Raw genomic sequence first — 6,000 nt, 5'->3', positions numbered from 1 at the left:
TATCCACCTGTTACCATCCTATAGAACCACATTAACTGTCTCTATCCACCTGTTACCATCCTATAGAACCACATTAACTGTCTCTATCCACCTGTTACCATCCTATAGAACCACATTAACTGTCTCTATCCACCTGTTACCATCCTATAGAACCACATTAACTGTCTCTATCCACCTGTTACCATCCTATAGAACCACATTAACTGTCTCTATCCACCTGTTACCATCCTATAGAACCACATTAACTGTCTCTATCCACCTGTTACCATCCTATAGAACCACATTAACTGTCTCTATCCACCTGTTACCATCCTATAGAACCACATTAACTGTCTCTATCCACCTGTTACCATCCTATAGAACCACATTAACTGTCTCTATCCACCTGTTACCATCCTATAGAACCACATTAACTGTCTCTATCCACCTGTTACCATCCTATAGAACCACATTAACTGTCTCTATCCACCTGTTACCATCCTATAGAACCACATTAACTGTCTCTATCCACCTGTTACCATCCTATAGAACCACATTAACTGTCTCTATCCTCCTGTTACCATCCTATAGAACCACATTAACTGTCTCTATCCACCTGTTACCATCCTATAGAACCACATTAACTGTCTCTATCCACCTGTTACCATCCTATAGAACCACATTAACTGTCTCTATCCACCTGTTACCATCCTATAGAACCACATTAACTGTCTCTATCCACCTGTTACCATCCTATAGAACCACATTAACTGTCTCTATCCACCTGTTACCATCCTATAGAACCACATTAACTGTCTCTATCCACCTGTTACCATCCTATAGAACCACATTAACTGTCTCTATCCACCTGTTACCATCCTATAGAACCACATTAACTGTCTCTATCCACCTGTTACCATCCTATAGAACCACATTAACTGTCTCTATCCACCTGTTACCATCCTATAGAACCACATTAACTGTCTCTATCCACCTGTTACCATCCTATAGAACCACATTAACTGTCTCTATCCACCTGTTACCATCCTATAGAACCACATTAACTGTCTCTATCCACCTGTTACCATCCTATAGAACCACATTAACTGTCTCTATCCACCTGTTACCATCCTATAGAACCACATTAACTGTCTCTATCCACCTGTTACCATCCTATAGAACCACATTAACTGTCTCTATCCTCACCTGTTACCATCCTATAGAACCACATTAACTGTCTCTATCCACCTGTTACCATCCTATAGAACCACATTAACTGTCTCTATCCACCTGTTACCATCCTATAGAACCACATTAACTGTCTCTATCCACCTGTTACCATCCTATAGAACCACATTAACTGTCTCTATCCACCTGTTACCATCCTATAGAACCACATTAACTGTCTCTATCCACCTGTTACCATCCTATAGAACCACATTAACTGTCTCTATCCACCTGTTACCATCCTATAGAACCACATTAACTGTCTCTATCCACCTGTTACCATCCTATAGAACCACATTAACTGTCTCTATCCACCTGTTACCATCCTATAGAACCACATTAACTGTCTCTATCCACCTGTTACCATCCTATAGAACCACATTAACTGTCTCTATCCACCTGTTACCATCCTATAGAACCACATTAACTGTCTCTATCCACCTGTTACCATCCTATAGAACCACATTAACTGTCTCTATCCTCCTGTTACCATCCTATAGAACCACCACATTAACTGTCTCTATCCACCTGTTACCATCCTATGGAACTGATGATATGGATGTGTATCTATATAAGGTACAGCAGGGCTATTCAACTATCTTCTTACAGAGGCCAGATGAAAAAGGTTTAATTGCAGGGGGGCTGGACATTTTCCACATGTGATTATTCTTAGAAAGAACTGCATAAAACAAGTGACCCACAACCACCAATAAAGCAGTTAAATAACTATTAAAAGCTTCTTAAAAGTAATTAGGTTATTTTAAAAGCATCTGAAAACGAAGCATCTCAGTAAATAACACAAAGATATGTCAAATCAGGTCATGTCAAATTCCAGTCTGAAGGAAGGATGCTTTGAATGAATTTCTCTCAGTCATTAAGGTGCGTTGTTTGTCTCTCACTTCTACCGAGTCTTTGTGAGCATCAGAGAGGGCAACAGAAGGCATGTATGTGTTCCTTAGAGGTGTAGCTTTCATCATATTTTGAAGCTTAAACTGTTCAAACGCTACTCTGCCAAATCCATATGACGAAGAGAAAACCCATTGACATTCTACATAGGTACCAGACTATAGACAACCACCATAGGGCTTGTCATTTTGGCACTGAACGGCGGATTTTGGTGGAAATAAAACTTTGTTTTTTACAGATCTTTTATTAATGTTCAGGGTTTAAATTCATAAACGGGCCGGATCTGGCGCGCGGGCCGCTAGTTGAATAGCCCTGATGTACAGTATCTACTGGACATGCGTATCTATGAACCTATCTAAAACATTCCCATACCTCAACCACATCCCATTAAAAGGGAAATCTGGGATTCAAACAGCAACTAAATGAATGTACCAATCCACAGATTGCCCCTTTTTTCTCTATCCACCTGGAAGCACTGTATCCCTCCCAATGACGTATATAAACCCTGGATTGCTGATGCTACTGTATGTTTTGGCCAATGAGAGGTTTTGAAGCCACCGGTCGGCCATATTGGCACTCCTCAGAAAAGCAGTCCTCCATAGACTACGAGTATGAGTCACAATACACATCAAACTTAGCAGTCAAACAGGGAAATGGTTCCAATAGTTTTTACACCATTCATTTTTCCCACAGGGGATTTCAGAAACACTTCAAATAAAGGCTGTGTTTCATGTAGTCTTACTCTGATTTAATGTTTTGATAACCATGTAAATCTCTCTCGGACAAGGTGACTTTTATCAATGTATTAGTCTGCTAATGTGGCTCTCATAAAGAACTACAAATACCATGAGGGAAAGGTAATTAAAAAAAATGTACATGTTTTTCCAAATGTAACCTTTATTTAACTAAGCAAGTCAGTTAAGAACAAATTCTTATTGACAATGACGGCCTACCGGGGAACAGAGGGTTAACTGCCTTGTTCAGGGGCAGAATGACAATTTTTTTTTACCCTGTCAGCTCGGGGATTCAAACCAGCAGCATTTTGGTTACTGGCCCAACGCTCTAACCACTAGACTACCTGCTGCCCCAAATCTCTGGATTAAGTGTCTAATGTTAGCTAAATGGAGTAATGAAATGAATTGGCAGAATCTTTTTACATGTACAATTCTGGAAACTGTCTTGTGCAAGTTTTAAATTAACACAATACCTGTTAGCAAAAGGTGTCAGCGATGACACCAGAGATGATGTGCAGGACTTGCATGATGTCTATGTTGATGCGAATGAGTATTTTCGAATCAGAGAGTAAATAGAGCCGAATATACAGTACCAGTCAAAAGTTTGAACACACCTACTCATTCAAGGGTTTTTCTTTGTTTTTACTCTTTTCTACTTTGTAGAATAATAGTGAAGACACCAACACTATGAAATAACACATATGGAATTAAAGTATATTTTTATATTTGAGATTCTTCAAAGTAGCTACCCTTTGCCTTGATTGATTCTTGATTCTCTCAACCAGCTTCATGAGGTAGTCACCTGGAATGAATTTCAATTAACCTTTTTAAAAGTTAATTTGTTTAATTTATTTCCCTTCTTAATGCATTTGAGTCAATTAATTGTGTTGTGACAAGGTAGGGTGGTGTACAGAAGATAGCCCTATTTGGTAAAAGACCAAGTCCATAATTATGTCAAGAACAAATAAGCAAAGAGAAACGACAGTCCATCATTATACTTTAAGACATGAAGGTCAGTCAATACGGAAAATTTCAATAACTTTGAAAGTTTCTTCAAGTGCAGTCGCAAAAACCATCAAGCACTATGATGAAACTGGCTCTCATGAGGACCGCCACAGGAAAGGAAGACCCAGAGTTACCTCTGCTGCAGAGGACATGTTCCTTACAGTTACCACCTCAGAAATTGCAGCCCAATTAAATGCTTCACAGAGTTAAAATGTTTTATTTATTTTTTTATTTCACCTTTATTTAACCAGGTAAGCAAGTTGAGAACAAGTTCTCATTTACAATTGCGACCTGGCCAAGATAAAGCAAAGCAGTTCGACACATACAACGACACAGAGTTACACATGGAGTAAAACAAACATACAGTCAATAATACAGTAAAAAAACAAGTCTATATACAATGTGAGCAAATTAGGTGAGAAGGGAGGTAAAGGCAAAAAAGGCCATGGTGGCAAAGTAAATACAATATAGCAAGTAAAACACTGGAATGGTAGTTTTGCAATGGAAGAATGTGCAAAGTACAGTTGGGAAAGAGGTAGTTGTTTGGGCTAAATTATAGGTGGGCTATGTACAGGTGCAGTAATCTGTAAGATGCTCTGACAGTTGGTGCTTAAAGCTAGTGAGGGAGATAAGTGTTTCCAATTTAAGAGATTTTTGTAGTTCGTTCCAGTCATTGGCAGCAGAGAACTGGAAGGAGAGGCGGCCAAAGAAAGAATTGGTTTTGGGGGTGACTAGAGAGATATACCTGCTGGAGCGTGTGCTACAGGTGGGAGATGCTATGGTGACCAGCGAGCTGAGATAAGGGGGACTTTACCTAGCAGGGTCTTGTAGATGACATGGAGCCAGTGGGTTTGGCGAAGAGTATGAGGCGAGGGCCAGCCAACGAGAGCGTACAGGTCGCAATGGTGGGTAGTATATGGGGCTTTGGTGACAAAACGGATTGCACTGTGATAGACTGCATCCAATTTGTTGAGTAGGGTATTGGAGGCTATTTTGTAAATGACATCGCCAAAGTCGAGGATTGGTAGGATGGTCAATTTTACAAGGGTATGTTTGGCAGCATGAGTGAAGGATGCTTTGTTGCGAAATAGGAAGCCAATTCTAGATTTAACTTTGGATTGGAGATGTTTGATATGGGTCTGGAAGGAGAGTTTACAGTCTAACCAGACACCTAAGTATTTGTAGTTGTCCACGTATTCTAAGTCAGAGCCGTCCAGAGTAGTGATGTTGGACAGGCGGGTAGGTGCAGGTAGCGATCGGTTGAAGAGCATGCATTTAGTTTTACTTGTATTTAAGAGCAATTGGAGGCCACGGAAGGAGAGTTGTATGGCATTGAAGCTTGCCTGGAGGGTTGTTAACACAGTGTCCAAAGAAGGGCCGGAAGTATACAGAATGGTGTCGTCTGCGTAGAGGTGGATCAGAGACTCACCAGCAGCAAGAGCGACCTCATTGATGTATACAGAGAAGAGAGTCGGTCCAAGAATTGAACCCTGTGGCACCCCCATAGAGACTGCCAGAGGTCCGGACAGCAGACCCTCCGATTTGACACACTGAACTCTATCAGAGAAGTAGTTGGTGAACCAGGCGAGGCAATCATTTGAGAAACCAAGGCTGTCGAGTCTGCCGATGAGGATGCGGTGGTTGACAGAGTCGAAAGCCTTGGCCAGATCAATGAATACGGCTGCACAGTAATGTTTCTTATCGATGGCGGTTAAGATATCGTTTAGGACCTTGAGCGTGGCTGAGGTGCACCCATGACCAGCTCTGAAACCAGATTGCATAGCAGAGAAGGTATGGTGAGATTCGAAATGGTCGGTAATCTGTTTGTTGACTTGGCTTTCGAAGACCTTAGAAAGGCATGGTAGGATAGATATAGGTCTGTAGCAGTTTGGGTCAAGAGTGTCCCCCCTTTGAAGAGGGGGATGACCGCAGCTGCTTTCCAATCTTTGGGAATCTCAGATGACACGAAAGAGAGGTTGAACAGGCTAGTAATAGGGGTGGCAACAATTTCGGCAGATAATTTTAGAAAGAAAGGGTCCAGATTGTCTAGCCCGGCTGATTTGTAGGGGTCCAGATTTTTCAGCTCTTTCAGAACTTCAGCTGAATGGATTTGGGAGAAGGAGAAATGGGGAAGGCTTGGGCGAGTTGC

This window comes from Oncorhynchus nerka, linkage group LG15 (assembly GCF_034236695.1).
Source record: "Oncorhynchus nerka isolate Pitt River linkage group LG15, Oner_Uvic_2.0, whole genome shotgun sequence".
Classification (NCBI taxonomy): domain Eukaryota; kingdom Metazoa; phylum Chordata; class Actinopteri; order Salmoniformes; family Salmonidae; genus Oncorhynchus; species Oncorhynchus nerka.
The sequence above is the reverse complement of the archived record's forward strand: the minus strand, read 5'-3'. Positions refer to the sequence as shown.